This window comes from Lissotriton vulgaris, chromosome 4_1, assembly GCF_964263255.1.
Source record: "Lissotriton vulgaris chromosome 4_1, aLisVul1.2, whole genome shotgun sequence".
In the NCBI taxonomy this organism is placed as follows: domain Eukaryota; kingdom Metazoa; phylum Chordata; class Amphibia; order Caudata; family Salamandridae; genus Lissotriton; species Lissotriton vulgaris.
This window is the reverse complement of record NC_141691.1, coordinates 2100427168-2100443382: the sequence shown is the minus strand read 5'-3', so window position 1 is coordinate 2100443382 and position 16215 is coordinate 2100427168.

Sequence of the window (16215 nt, the reverse complement as noted above, 5' to 3'; positions counted from 1 at the left end):
GCCCGTCTTGCTTGAATCCAATGTTGTGGAGAGCATGGGACTCACGTCTGAGCATACCCATCCCACTCGGGGTGACAAATGCAAAACCCACAGTTGATGGACAGAATGTAGAACAATGTCATACATTCACCCAGTACAGAGATCTGGGCCTAAATCCATCGTTTCGTTGCACTCCACACCACCCCAGTTCAGACATGGCCATATGCGAATCTGTCTGACCCTGTGCCTCATGGGAACAGTCCAGCCTGAACTGCCAAGCCATGTCTTCCCTGGACCGGAAACAAGCTACCGAGGACCGGTTTCTGGCATTCCAGCCGTCTTTAGCCCGGCTTGCTTGAATCCAGTGGTGTGGAGACCATGGGACTCAAGTCTCAGCATACCCATCCCACTCTGGGTGACAAATGCAAAAACCAAAGTTGATGGACAGAATGCAGAACAATGTCATAGATTCACCCCAGTACAGAGATCAGGGCCTAAATCAATCGTTTTTTTGCACTCCACACCACTTCAGTTCGGACATGACCATATGCAAATCAGTCTGACCCTGTGCCTCATGGGAACAGTCCAGCCTGAACTGCCAAGCCATGCCTTCCCTGGACCAGAAACAAGATACCGAGGACCGGTTTCTGGCATTCCAGCCATCTTCAGCCCGGCTTGCTTGAATCCAGTGGTGTGGAGAGCAAGGGTCTCACGTCTGAGCATACCCATCCCACTCGGGGTGACAAATTGCAAAAACCACAGTTGATGGACAGAATGCAGAACAATGTCATACATTCACCCAAGTATAGAGATCTGGGCCTAAATCCATAGTTTTTTTGCATTCCACACCACCCCAGTTAAGGCAATGCCATATGCAAATCAGTCTGACCCTGTGCCTCATTAGAACAGTCCAGCCCAAACTGCCAAGCCATGCCTTCCCTGGACTGGAAACAAGCTACCCAGGACCGGTTTCTGGTATTCCAGCGGTCTTCAGCCCGGCTTGCTTAAATCCAGTGGTGTGGAGAGCATGGGACTCACGTCTGAGCATACCCATCCCACTGGGGGTGACAAATGCAAAAACCAAAGTAGATGGACAGAATGCAGAACAATGTCTTACATTTACCCCAGTACAGAGATCTGGGCCTAAATCCATAGTTTTTTTGCACTACACACCATCCCAGTTCAGACATGGCCCTATGTAAATCAGTCTGACCCTGTGCCTCATGGGAACAGTCCAGCCCAAACTGCCAAGCCATGCCTTCCCTGGACTGGAAACAAGCTACCCAGGATGGTTTCTGGTATTCCAGCCGTCTTCAGCCCGGCTTGCTTGAATCCAGTGGTGTGGAGAGCATGGGACTCACATCTGAGCATACCCATCCCACTCGGGGTGACAAATGCAAAAACCACAGTAGATGGACAGAATGCAGAACAATGTCATACATTCACCCCAGTACAGAGATCTGGGCCTAAATCCATAGTTTTTTTGCACTCCACACCACCCCAGTTCAGACATGGCCATATGCAAATCAGTCTAACTCTGTGCCTCATGGGAACAGTCCAGCCCGAACTGCCAAGCCATGCCTTCCCTGGACCGGAAACAAGCTACCCAGGACCGGTTTCTGGAATTCCAGCTGTCTTCAGCCCGGCTTGCTTGAGTCCAGTGGTGTGGAGAGCATGGGACTCACGTCTGAGCATACCCATCCCACTCGGGGTGACAAATGCAAAAACCACAGTTGATGGACAGAATGCAGAACAATGTCATACATTCACCCCAGTACAGATATCTGGGCCTAAATCCATATTTTATTTGCACTCTACACCACCCCAGTTCAGATATGGCCATATGCAAATCAGTCTGATCCTGTGCCTCATGGGAACAGTCCAGCTCGAAACTGCCAAGCCATGCCTTCCCTGGACCAGAAACAAGCTACTGAGGACCGGTTTCTGGCATTCCAGCCGTCTTCAGCCCGGCTTGCTTGAATCCAGTGGTGTGGAGAGCATTGGACTCAAGTCTGAGCATACCAATCCCACTCAGGGTGACAAATGCAAAAACCACAGTTGATGGACAGAATGCAGAACAATGTCATACATTAACCTCAGTACAGAGATCTGGGCCTAAATCCATCGTTTCTTTGCACTCCATACCTCCCCAGTTCAGACATGTCCATATGCAAATCAGTCTGAACCGTGCCTCATGGGAACAGTCCAGCCCGAACTGCCAAGCCATGCCTTCCCTGGACTGGAAACAAGCTACTGAGGACCGGTTTCTGGCATTCCAGCCATCTTCAGCCCGGCTTGCTTGAATCCAGTGGTGTGGAGAGCATAGGACTCACGTCCGAGCATACCCATCCCACTCGGGGTGACAAATGCAAAAACCACAGTTGATGGACAGAATGCAGAACAATGTCACACATTCATACCAGTACAGAGAGCTGGGCCTAAATCCATTGTTTTTTGCACTCCACACCACCCCAGTTCAGACATGGCCATATGCAAATCAGTCTAACCCTGTGCCTCATGGGAACAGTCCAGCCCGAAATGCCAAGCCATGCCTTCCCTGGACCGGAAACAGGCTACCGAGGACCGGTTTCTGGCATTCCAGCCATCTTTAGCCCGGCTTGCTTGAATCCAGTGGTGTGGAGAGCATGGGACTTACGTCTGAGCATACCCATCTCACTCGGGGTGACAAATGCAAAGCCCACAGTTGATGGACAGAATGAAGAACAATGTCATACATTCACCCCAGTACAGAGATCTGGGCCTTAATCCATCATTTTTATGCACTCCACACCACCCCAGTTCAGACATGGCCATATGCAAATCTGTCTGACCCTGTGCCTCATTGGAACAGTCCAGCCCGAACTGCCAAGCCATGCCTTCCCTGGACCGGAAACAAGTTTCGAGGACCGGTTTCTGGCATTCCAGCTGTCGTCAGCCCGGCTTGCTTAAATCCAGTGGTGTGGAGAGCATGGGACTCACGTCTGAGCATACCCATCCCACTGGGGGTGACAAATGCAAAAACCAAAGTAGATGGACAGAATGCAGAACAATGTCTTACATTTACACCAGTACAGAGATCTGGGCCTAAATCCATAGTTTTTTTGCACTCCACACCACCCCAGTTCAGACATGGCCCTATGCAAATCAGTCTGACCCTGTGCCTCATGGGAACAGTCCAGCCCAAACTGCCAAGCCATGCCTTCCCTGGACTGGAAACAAGCTACCCAGGACCGGTTTCTGGTATTCCAGCCGTCTTCAGCCCGGCTTGCTTGAATCCAGTGGTGTGGAGAGCATGGGACTCACATCTGAGCATACCCATCCCACTCGGGGTGACAAATGCAAAAACCACAGTAGATGGACAGAATGCAGAACAATGTCATACATTCACCCCAGTACAGAGATCTGGGCCTAAATCCATAGTTTTTTTGCACTCCACACCACCCCAGTTCAGACATGGCCCTATGCAAATCAGTCTAACCCTGTGCCTCATGGGAACAGTCCAGCCCGAACTGCCAAGCCATGCCTTCCCTGGACCGGAAACAAGCTACCCAGGACCGGTTTCTGGAATTCCAGCTGTCTTCAGCCCGGCTTGCTTGAGTCCAGTGGTGTGGAGAGCATGGGACTCACGTCTGAGCATACCCATCCCACTCGGGGTGACAAATGCAAAAACCACAGTTGATGGACAGAATGCAGAACAATGTCATACATTCACCCCAGTACAGAGATCTGGGCCTAAATCCATATTTTATTTGCACTCTACACCACCCCAGTTCAGATATGGCCATATGCAAATCAGTCTGATCCTGTGCCTCATGGGAACAGTCCAGCCCGAAACTGCCAAGCCATGCCTTCCCTGGACCAGAAACAAGCTACTGAGGACCGGTTTCTGGCATTCCAGCCGTCTTCAGCCCGGCTTGCTTGAATCCAGTGGTGTGGAGAGCATTGGACTCAAGTCTGAGCATACCCATCCCACTCAGGGTGACAAATGCAAAAACCACAGTTGATGGACAGAATGCAGAACAATGTCATACATTAACCCCAGTACAGAGATCTGGGCCTAAATCCATTGTTTCTTTGCACTCCATACCTCCCCAGTTCAGACATGTCCATATGCAAATCAGTCTGAACCGTGCCTCATGGGAACAGTCCAGCCCGAACTGCCAAGCCATGCCTTCCCTGGACTGGAAACAAGCTACTGAGGACCGGTTTCTGGCATTCCAGCCATCTTCAGCCAGCTTGCTTGAATCCAGTGGTGTGGAGAGCATAGGACTCACGTCCGAGCATACCCATCCCACTCGGGGTGACAAATGCAAAAACCACAGTTGATGGACAGAATGCAGAACAATGTCACACATTCATACCAGTACAGAGATCTGGGCCTAAATCCATAGTTTTTTTGCACCCCACACCACCCCAGTTCAGACATGGCCATATGCAAATCGTCTGACCCTGTGCCTCATGGGAACAGTCCAGCCCGAACTGCCAAGCCATGCCTTCCCTGGACCGGAAACACGCTACCCAGGACCGGTTTCTGGTATTCCAGCCGTCTTCAGCCCGGCTTGCTTGAATCCAGTGGTGTGGAGAGCATGGGTCTCACGTCTGAGCATACCCATCCCACTCGGGGTGACAAATGCAAAAACCACAGTTAATGAACAGAATGCAGAACAATGTCATACATTCACCCCAGTACAGAGAGCTGGGCCTAAATCCATTGTTTTTTGCACTCCACACCACCCCAGTTCAGACATGGCCATATGCAAATCAGTCTGACCCTGTGCCTCATGGGAACAGTCCAGCCCGAACTGCCAAGCCATGCCTTCCCTGGACCCGAAACAGGCTACCGAGGACCGGTTTCTGGCATTCCAGCCGTCTTTAGCCCGGCTTGTTTAAATCCAGTGGTGTGGAGAGCATGGGACTTACGTCTGAGCATACCCATCTCACTCGGGGTGACAAATGCAAAACCCACAGTTGATGGACAGAATGAAGAACAATGTCATACATTCACCCCAGTACAGAGATCTGGGCCTAAATCCATTGTTTTTTTGCACTCCACACCATCCCAGTTCAGACATGGCCATATGCAAATCTGTCTGACCCTGTGCCTCATTGGAACAGTCCAGCCCGAACTGCCAAGCCATGCCTTCCCTGGACCGGAAACAAGTTACCGAGGACTGGTTTCTGGCATTCCAGCTGTCGTCAGCCCAGCTTGCTTGAAACCAGTGGTGTGGAGAGCATGGGACTCACGACTGAGCATACTTATTCCACTCGGGGTGACAAATTGCAAAAACCACAGTTGATGGACAGAATGCAGAACAATGTCATACATTAACCCCAGTACAGAGATCTTGGCCTAAATCCATCGTTCTTTTGCACTCCATACCACCCCAGTTCAGACATGGCCATATGCAAATCAGTCTGAACCTGTGCCTCATGGGAACATTCCAGCCCGAACGGCCAAGCAATGCCTTCCCCGGACCGGAAACAAGCTACTGAGGATCGGTTTCTTGCATTCCAGCTGTTTTCAACCCGGCTTGCTTGAATCCAGTGGTGTGGAGAGCATGGGACTCACGTCTGAGCATACCCATCCCATTCGGGGTGACAAATTGCAAAAACCACAGTTGATGGACAGAATGCAGAACAATGTCATACTTTCACCCCAGTACAGAGATCTGGGTCTAAATCCATCCTTTTTTTTGCACTCCACACCACCCCAGATCAGACATGGCCATATGCAAATCAGTCTGACCCTGTGCCTCATGGGAACAGTCCAGTATGAACTGCCAAGCCATGCCTTCCCTGGACCATAAACAAGCAACGAGGATCGGTTTCTGGCATTCAAGCCATCTTCAGCCTGGCTTGCTTGAATCCAGTGGTGTGGAGAGCATGGGACTCACGTCTGAGCATACCCATCCCACTTGGGGTGACAAATACAAAAACCACAGTAGATGGACAGAATGGAGAACAATGTCATACATTCACCCCAGTACAGAGATCTGGGCCTAAATCCATGTTTTTTTTTGCACTCCACACCACCCCAGTTCAGACATGGCCCTATGCAAATCAGTCTGACCCTGTGCCTCATGGGAACAGTCCAGCCCGAACTGCCAAGCCATGCGTTCCCTGGACCGGAAACAAGCTACCTGTGAGAAGTTGGCCTGGTATATAATGCTCACTAATTCTTAGTGATCACTTTGTACCATGCCAAGCAACCCTTATGATGATGGTTGTAATTCAACCTTGTAGACCAGTTATCCTAGTGGTAACGTGGACAAAGCAGTCTTAGGCTAAACTCTGAAAGGCATGTGAAGCCAGCTGTATTACCATACACAACCCCCTTTAATACCAAATGAAAGGACACCACACAGATATATATTGAAAATATATATTGATTTATTAACTATAAAATCCCCTGGACTCTTTATGAGTACAGAAGCACAAGCGTTAAATCACAAGACAGTTTGAAATACACAAAAGTTGCACAATATGGATGAGCCCTAGGGGCCACCTAAACCATATATACTAAGAAAGTGGTATAAGAGATACCAATAGGAAAGGGAACAGGCCTAGGGCCTTGGGAATCGCTGGAGCTATTCGAGACTAGCTGTGACTAAGTCGGGAAAGGCCCGCGGGACTCGGGTGCAGTGTTCAAAGTGCACGCACTTTCCAATGCAAAGTCTATGGTGCGTAAAAAGTACAAAGTTAGAAAGTTAGGAACCTTCCGAGTGACCTATGGAGCTGAAACTTAAGACACAGGCCCTTGAGATGTGTACCAGTGCAGGAGCACCGGCGGAGCTGAGTTACCTCACCCACAGGAAGCGGGTGCACAGGGTCGAAGTAGTGTCGGGTTTCGTCACGCTGGTCGATGGTGCTTGGAACTGAAGATGCTGCAGACGGCTCGATGTGAAGAGTTCCAATGGATCCAAGGGTGGATCTGAAGTGGTGAAGACCTGAAAGCAGAGGGGACAATGTTCAAAGTCACTAGTTAGTGACTACCATGGAACCAGATTGGAACCAGGCGATGTCGGGTGCAAACAGGCGTTGTCGGGTAGCTTCTTTCTGCAGCCACGTGGATACCCGGGGTCGAGGACTTTCAGGAGTCGGTCACGAGCTGTCCCACACAGGCTTCTCGCTGTTGGCGGTGTCGGCGACCTGATCGGAGCAACAGCCTTGGCTAATGCAAGCCACGCAGAAGTTGAAAGATGCTTAACACTCGGACCAGCAATGTCAGAGCGAGTGCTCCTTTTCACAGGAGCTTGGGTATGTCTGGAGCAACCAGACCTGCCGTGTAAATCGTCGGTTTCGTCGCCAAGATGGCCGCTGACCACGTGGCTAGTGGCCGGGATGGCGCGTCGAGTGGCACAATGCAAATGGGCCCCACGCAGATCGTGGAGATGCTGGAGGGCTCTTCTTTGATGCAAAGGCTGCTCGGTGGTGGGGTTCTCAATCCCCAAAGCACAACGTCGAGGATGCCTCAGAAGCTGCGCAGTCAGCTTTTCGAGTGTCTTTCAAGAGGTCCGGTCCCACGTCACTCGGTGCCTCCACGGGTCCCTTCTTTGCAGGGACTGTGGATCGGGCTCTGAGAGGTCTGGGAGTCTGGTTCTTGTCGGGCTCTGGGCTCGGGCTCCGGCGGGAGGCGGCAGCAAAGCAGACGTCGAGTTGCTGGTTGGTGCCTGTATTCACAGGGTGGCCACTCCTAGGCCAAAAGGGAGATTCTCTTCAGTCTTCTGAGCAGCAGAATGTCGAAGTCCAGTCTTCTTCTGTATTTCAAGTTGATTCAGGATGATCTGCTGTGCAATGGCACTGCTCCCACTCTTATTCCCAATCTGAGGGGTGGATCACCTACTTGGTCCCTCCTCTGGGAGGAACCAGGAAGGGGGGCGGTTACACCCCCTTTCCTTTGTCCAGTTCCGCACCAAGCCTGGGTCTGGAAAGTCCCAGGACCGGTTTGGACTGGCCTATGCACGGGGACACCTTGTGTGCCCCGGGCATGTCTGATTCTATTCAGCCCTGTCCTACCCAATACACAAAACCCTGTCTGGGGTGGTGCTCGCACCTCCCCAGGCAGGAAACCCTTTGTCCAGGCCACCATCTGCCGAGTTTCGGTCAGCAGCAGGAGGCCAGACTCGTGTCTGTGGTGGCAGCATCCATTTTGTGATGCTGAGGCTCTGTTTAACTTTAACCGGGGTTAAGGCTACACACATGTCGTGTCCCTCTAGAAGGGTGGAATGCTATCCCCGTCGACAGAACTGTCGAGGGGATAGTATTCCAATTCGTATGACACCTTACTCGACATGTTTTGATAAAGCCAAACCAAAGATAGCATTTAACCACGAGGATTATAATGCACTTAAGAGTATATGGTATGGCAATATCCCGGAACAGCTTAGGGAGTGGTTCCCGACAGCTGCAGACAGGCTCAGCTCATGCTAGAGCACCATCTCACATATTTCCAAGCACTCTGCCTCCAGGATTGATGAGGCCTTCCATAGGAGTGGCTGATAGGAACATATGTGTCCAGTTTAGGGTTAGGCACAGACATACTGTACCTAAGTAAGAGGTGATTACACCAACTTACCCCAGCTGAGTGATCAGCCAGTTGTGTCAAATATGGAGGCCAGGCCAGGGGTGGCACAATACATGCTGCAGCCCCTGGTAGGCCTTGGATGCACCTATGCCCTGGGTACCTATGGTACTCTGTTACAGGGGCCAATAAGGTGAACCAATTCCAATTCGCAATGCACCTAAAGTGCACTGGCAGTAATTTAGAGAGAGAACAGCAGGCTGTGGGTCTGATTAGCAGGCCAACAGCCACATTAAGTCATAAACCAGTGAAGCAAAAAGCAAAAATTTGGGGTGACCATAGGATAGCAGACCCTACTCTCCTACATAACCCCCCCCCCCCAAACGCAGGGACATTAGACTAACCTTGACCAGTTGTGTCTTCATGTTCTAAGTGGAAGTACCTGGAGAGACCATCTGCGTTGCCATGGTCAGTCCCTGGGCGGTGCTCCACTGTAAAGTCCATCCCCTGTAGGGAAATGGACCACCTGAGTAGTTTGGGGTTTTTACCCTTCATCTGATTAAGCCATAAGAGGGGCTTATGGTCGGTCTGAATCTTGAAGTGAGTGCCAAACAAGTATGGTCTCAACTTCTTCAGGGCCCACACCACAGCAAAGGCCTCCCTCTCTATAGCTGACCAACGTTTCTCTCTGGGGGTCAGCCTTCTGCTAATGAAAGCAATGGGCTGGTCCTGGCCATCTACATTAAGCTGTGAAAGCACTGCTCCCACTCCCAACTCAGAAGCATCTGTTTGGACAATGAACTCTCTTGAGTAGTCAGGACTCTTCAGGATAGGTGCAAAGCACATGGCCTTCTTCAGGTCATCAAATGCCTTTTGACAGATTTCTGTCCACTGAACCTTTTTGGGCATCTTCTTAGATGTCAGATCATTAAGAGGAGTCACAATGGACCCATAGTTCTTAACAAACTTCCTGTAGTACCCAGTCAGGCCCAAGAAAGCTTTGACCTGTGTCTGGGTAGTTGGAGGGGACCAGTCCTTTATGGTCTGGATCTTACTCTCCAGTGGTTGAACTTGGCCTCCACCTACCAGGTGGCCCAGGTACACAACCTTGCTCTGCCCTATCTGGCACTTTGTTGCCTTGATAGTGAGGCCTGCCTTTTGCAGAGCGTCAAGCACTTCCTTCAGGTGGACCAGGTGATCCTCCCAGGTGGAGCTAAAGACAGCAATATCATCCAGATAAGCTGCACAAAAGTCATCCAACCCAGTAAGGACTTGATTCACCAACCTTTGGAAGGTGGCAGGTGCATTTTTCAAACCAAAGGGCATCTACACAAATTGATAATGCCCACTAGGGGTAGAAAATGCTGTCTTGGCTTTAGACTCCTCAGCTAACCTGATTTGCCAGTAGCCAGCTGTCAAGTCAAATGTGCTCAAATATTTGGCAGAAGCCAACTTGTCAATGAGCTCATCTGCCCTTGGAATAGGGTGTGCATCTGTCCTGGTGACAGCATTGAGTCCTCTGTAATCCACACAGAACCTCATCTCTCTCTTGCCATCTTTGGTGTGAGGTTTGGGGACCAGAACCACTGGGCTAGCCCAGGGGCTCTCTGAAGGCTCAATAACACCTAATTCCAGCATCTTTTGCACCTCAGTCTTTATATAGTCCCTGACGTGGTCAGGTTGCCGGTAAATCTTGCTCTTTACAGGAAGACTGTCACCAGTGTCCACCACATGTGTACACCAGTTAGTCTGACTGGGTGTCAATGAGAACATATGCCTGTATGCCTGTAGAACTTGTCTGCAGTCATGTTGCTGATGTTCAGTGAGGCTGCCACCTAAGGCCACACCATCAACTGAGCCATCCTCAGGGTTCTGAGTGAGCAGGTCTGGGAGAGGGTCACTCTCTTCCTCCTGTCCCTCATCTGTAGCCATGAGCAAGCCCATGTCTTCCCTGCTGACATATGCCTTCAATCTGTTAACATGGAGCACCCTGTGGGGGCTCCTGGGAGTTCCTAGGTCTACCAAGTAGGTAACCTCTCCCTTCTTCTCCAGAATTGTATGGGTTCCAGACCACTTGTCTTGGAGTGCTGCTGGGGCCACTGGCTCCAACACCCATACCTTCTGTCCAGGCTGAAACTCAACAAGGACAGCCTTTTGGTCATGCCAAGCTTTCTGTAATTCTTGGCTAGCCTCAAGGTTTTTGGATGCCTTTTCCATGTACTCTGCCATCCTGGAGCGGAGACCAAGTACATAGTCCACTATGTCTTGCTTAGGCTTTTTGAGAGGTAACTCCCATCCTTCCTTCACCAGACACAGGGGTCCTCTTACATGGTGCCCAAACAACAATTCAAAGGGGCTGAAGCCAACCCCCTTTTGAGGGACCTCTCTGTAAGCGAACAAAAGGCAGGGCAGTAGGATGTCCCATCTTCGCCTGAGCTTTTCAGGTAATCCTTTAATCATGCCCTTTAGGGTCTTGTTAAATCTCTCAACAAGCCCATTGCATTGTGGGTGATAAGGAGTGGTGAACTTGTAGTTGACACCACATTCCTTCCACATAGCTGTCAAATATCCTGACATGAAGTTGGCACCTCTATCAGATATTACCTCCTTAGGAAACCCCACTCTGGAGAAAACTCCAAGTAAAGCCCTGGCCACAACAGGAGCTGTTGTGGTCCTAAGTGGAATTGCCTCTGGGTACCTGGTGGCATGATCCACTACCACCAGTATGAATCTGTGCCGAGATGCTGTAGGGGGATCCATTGGACCTACAATATCAATCCCCACTCTTACAAAGGGAACCCCCACCACAGGTAGTGGTATAAGGGGGGCCTTTGTTGTTCCACCTGCTTTTCCACTGGCTTGGCAGGTTTCACAGGAGCGACAAAACTCCTTGGTGTCTTCAGACATGTGAGGCCAGTGAAAGTGAGGGACAAGCCTGTCCCAGGTCTTGTTCTGGCCTAAGTGTCCTGCTAGAGGAATATAATGGGCTAAGGTGAGAAGGAAACCCCTAAAGTGCAGAGGTATAACCAACCTCCTGGTTGCACCAGGCTTGGGGTCTCTACCCTCTGTGTAAAGGAGTCCTTCATCCCAATAAACTTTATGGGCACCTTCAGCATTCCCAGCAGCCTCAGCAGCAGCCTGCTGTCTGAGGGGTTCAAGAGAAGGACAGGTTAACTGAGCCTGCCCCAAGTCTGCCCTAGAAGGTCCCCCTGTCCCCAGAAACTCAACCTGGTCAGGTTCAAGTTCTTCAGAGACAGTTCCTTCAGGGGTCTCAAGATCAGTTTCCTGTGAAGCCTGATCCTCACTTGCAGGCAGTTGGGAAGGCACAGCCTTAACCTTCCTGTTCTTTCTCTTGGAAGGTGCTTGGTCCATTGTTCCAGGATCCAAGATCTGAGGTTCAGAGAGGCACTTTTTGGCCTGTGACCTGGTCACAGCAAGGACATGTGATGATATCCCTAACATCTCTGCATGAGTCCTGTACTCAACTTCTGAGCATAGAGAGTTCTCCAGGTCATTGCCCAACAAACATTCTACTGGGAGATCAGCACTAACCACAACTCTTTTTAGGCCAGTTACCCCTCCCCAGGGAAAGTTAACAAGTGCCACACTATGTGTAGTAGTGACATTGCTGGCATTGGTCACCAGGTAATTATCACCTGGCATGTACTGTCCAGGGTCCACAAAGTTAGGTGTCACCATAGTGACACTGGCACATGTGTCCCTGTAAGCTTGAGCCACTTTGTTGTTAATCAAAGGTGTCTGTCTGTATTTGCCCAGATTACTGGGACTTATGTCAGGGGTCAAATGTATGTCCCCTTCACAAATCAGAACAGCCTGATTAAGGGTTCTGACTAGGTCAGAATCTCCTTCAGTTCCCAAGGTGATACCCACTACCCCCTTGGTTTGTGGACCAGCACTGCTAGCTGTACTAGTGGGTGCAGTTGCCTTAGGGGCTGCAGTGCTGGGGGCTCTACCCTTTTTACACTCACTTGTCCAGTGAAAGGTGTTTTTACAAGTTTTACACCAGGGTTTCTTCTGGCCTTCTCTCTTCTTCTTCTTGGAAGTTTGGGACCCACCCTCTGTATCAGTTTGGGGCCCTGTTGAAGACTTCTGGTCTTTAGCTTTCTGATCCCCACCCTTCTGGTCTGTTTTCTTCTGGTCACCACCCTGGTTCTGGTTCTGGTTCTTTTGCTTAACTCTGGGTCTTACCCATTTATCTGCCCTCTTTCCCAATTCTTGAGTCAACTAAATGTTGATGCAACTGCTGGTTCTGACAATTATTTAAAATGTGTTCTCTCATCAGCAAATTATACAATCCTTCATAGTCTGTAACCTTGCTTCCCAGCAACCATCCCTCCAGAGCCTTAGTGGCACACTCAACAAATTCAGACCAGTCCTGAGTCTGTGTCTTCTGGGTATCTCTGAACATTAACCTGTACTGTTCAGTGGTTAAGCCTAACCCATCAATCCGAGCACTCTTCAGGACCAGGTAGTTTCTAGAATCCCCATCACTAACTGTGAGGAGTCTGTCTCGGCCTCTACCTTCAAAGGAGAGCCACACGATTGCTGCTCACTGCTCCTGAGGGATCTGCTGTACTCTGCAGGCTCTCTCCATTGCAGTAATCCATTTATGGATATCATCCCCAGCTTTGTAGGGGGGCACAATCTTACTCAGGTTTCTGTTATCAAAAGACCTGTCTTTAACCTTGTGGATATTGCTGCCACCAGTTGGTTCTATTACCCCACTCTCTCTAGGCTGTCTTGCTCTAGCAAGTTTCTCCTTGGCCAGGGCAACCTCTAACTCTTGCCTCTGGATCCTAAGCTCAGCCTCTCTCATCTTGGCCTCATGTTCCCTTCTCTGAGGGCTAGTCATCTCCTTTCTGGAGTGACCATGAGAACCTCTAGAAGCATGGGAGTTGTCAGAGTCACCTGAGTGAGTCCTTCTCCTCCTAGGCTTCTGGTTAAGTCCACCTGGGGGTCTGAATGGGTTGTTACCTGATTCATTCCCAAGTAAGCTTAAGTTAGCCTGGTTCAGTCTACTGACCAGCACCTGACTATTCCTGTCATCATCTGACTCACTGCTTTCCACCTCTTCCTCTTCTTCCTCTTCCTCCTCCTCTTCATCTACCTGAGGAGCTCCAGTGATGGGGGCTTCCTCATCTACTAGGATGATAGGACCAGGGGTGTCTACAGTGTCATCCTCTGAAGGATGGCCTCCTTCAGCATTCCCTGTGGGGTTTGCCTTAGAGGGCTTTAGAGTCTCAGACTGGTCTAAGAGCTCTCTTAGGTGGTCTGTAGTAGGGGAAGGCCCTGTCTTCAGACCCCTTAAGACACAAAGCTGTCTTAATTCCTTAAAGGAAAAAATAGCAAATTTGGAGGGTGCCCTTGGAGGGTCACTCTCAACAGGGATGTTCCCAGTGGAACCCTCTGCTCCAGACATTGCTCTAGTGTGGGTGGATGTGTTGCAATCTACCTACACTGGTGTTTACCTACTAAACCTATCTAGTAGTTGTAGCTAGGGTGTGCTACTCCCTTTACTCTACAACAACTAAGTTCAGTAGAACTTATGTATACTAGTCTTGTTTTATATGTACCTAGCAGGTACCTGTGTGATCTTTCAAATGATAATCTCAAAGATTGTAATGGTAAAACAAAAGCAAGCTCAGATCCCAATCCGCTGCTCACCAATGTGAGAAGTTGGCCTGGTATATAATGCTCACTAATTCTTAGTGATCACTTTGTACCATGCCAAGCAACCCTTATGATGATGGTTGTAATTCAACCTTGTAGACCAGTTATCCTAGTGGTAACGTGGACAAAGCAGTCTTAGGCTAAACTCTGAAAGGCATGTGAAGCTGGAGTTCTGGACTTTTTGGTTCCGTCCAGAGGTGTCAGGGAACAACACCCGAAGACCCCGGAGTTCCACCTGTCTTGGTGCACAAATAAACAGAAACACGGGCTTCTCGATGGTGGCGTCAAAGACCAAAGGTTTATTACTGCAGGGACACAGAAGTCACAGAAACTACGCATGGGCAGTGTCTAGGAGCCTGTTCGATTTGTACAAAGAGGGTTGCTCCTTATATACTAAAAATTGGGCCTCAGGCAAATTCTCCACATGTTAGTACATTCCCAAACCTTTGTGTCCTAAACAATAAATATTTGGCGTTGCACAGGAATCGTCGACAATATTTGATGTCAAAACATTACGAACGAGGGGTTCCCACTTTTCCATCATAATCTTATGTCAACTTTTCATTCAAGACCCGGACCGCCTCATCGTAAATTTCGTTACCTCCCCCTAATAAAGGCCCAGAAGGAAAGGAGCAGAGCCAGGTGCAGAAGATAGAAAAGCAGGATAAGGGATGTTTGTGGGTTGTAAATGGGCAAGGCTACCGGCTTCGGCCGCCTAATCGTGATCAGGCCAACAACCACAAGAACCAGTATAGCAGGACTGGCCTCGGGCAGAGGAGGCAGCCTTTGTCGAGTCATGCAGCTACAGCGTGTTCTGTTCCAAGGTGCACGTGTCACTAAAGAGGTGGATCACCGGCTAAGGCTACATGTCCTTAATCGAAATGAAGTGATCAGAGGTTATTGCGTATGTGAGGGCAAGAAACACAAAATGGCTGCCATGATCTAAGATGGATGCCATGGGTAGATCAGAAATGTGTTTGTTACAGGAGTACTCTTGCTCGTAGCGTAGCGAAAACACCAGGATATGCTAAATGGATCATTTGCGGTTCGCTGATACCAATATTATGTATTTCCGACAATATTGAAAATACGGGTTCAAATCGTCACGGAACCTCAGACCCTCCTTTTGCCCTTACATAGGCAATTACTCAATCTATGTCAGAATCTAATTCTATGCTCATCAGGTCAGTGACATGCTGTTGTATCATCATCCTTTCTCGTGCCTTTTCTCCAAACGCAGGTGGTTTCCTAAAACAGGTTGCAGCACAAAGACTACACAGAGCAGGACCACACTGGATAATCAGGCAGCATGAGAATAGAAATACTAAGATGACACCAATGACCATCAGAACCTTCCATCCCCACGCTGATATCAGAGTCCAAAACCACTCCATGAAGGACCAGTTTCCCTTGTCTACGTGTATAGAGTCGGAAATCTTGTGTAGCTTAGAGATCGCCTCATAGACTGTTGTAGCATTATTGGTAATATAGACACAGCAGCTCGATTGGATCATTCTGCATACCCCACCTCGATCTGCAAGTATTACGTCTAGAACCATACGGTTCTGCAACGTCATGAGTCTATCCGCCTGAAGCTCAGCTGTCAAATTGCTAAGGGCACCAGCAGTTTCAGTAATAGTAGATTCAACTACCCGTGTTAGCTGACGTATGTTTCTACTATTGGCCATAGGCCCCCAGAACGGAAGGAAGCCTTTGAAGAAGTCTCCAGCTTCCTGACCAGCAGTGTCTTCCTTGCTGAAAGCACCTCTTGCTACTCTGGTTTTGTGGTAGTCAGAGGAAGCAGTGTATGTTGGAGGCAACAGTCGAGCAATATAACATGACCCTGAAAAGTCAGCAGGCAACCATGTATATGCTCTGTCTTGACAGATGAAGTAGGTACCCCTAGCAGTAAGAAAAGCAGGGGAAGAGTTAGACGGAAACACGTAAGTCTCCACGCACTCACTCTTCCCTAGCTGAGCTCTCGGATTTCTCCCATTTCCTTGCAAACAGACCTGACCTCGGTG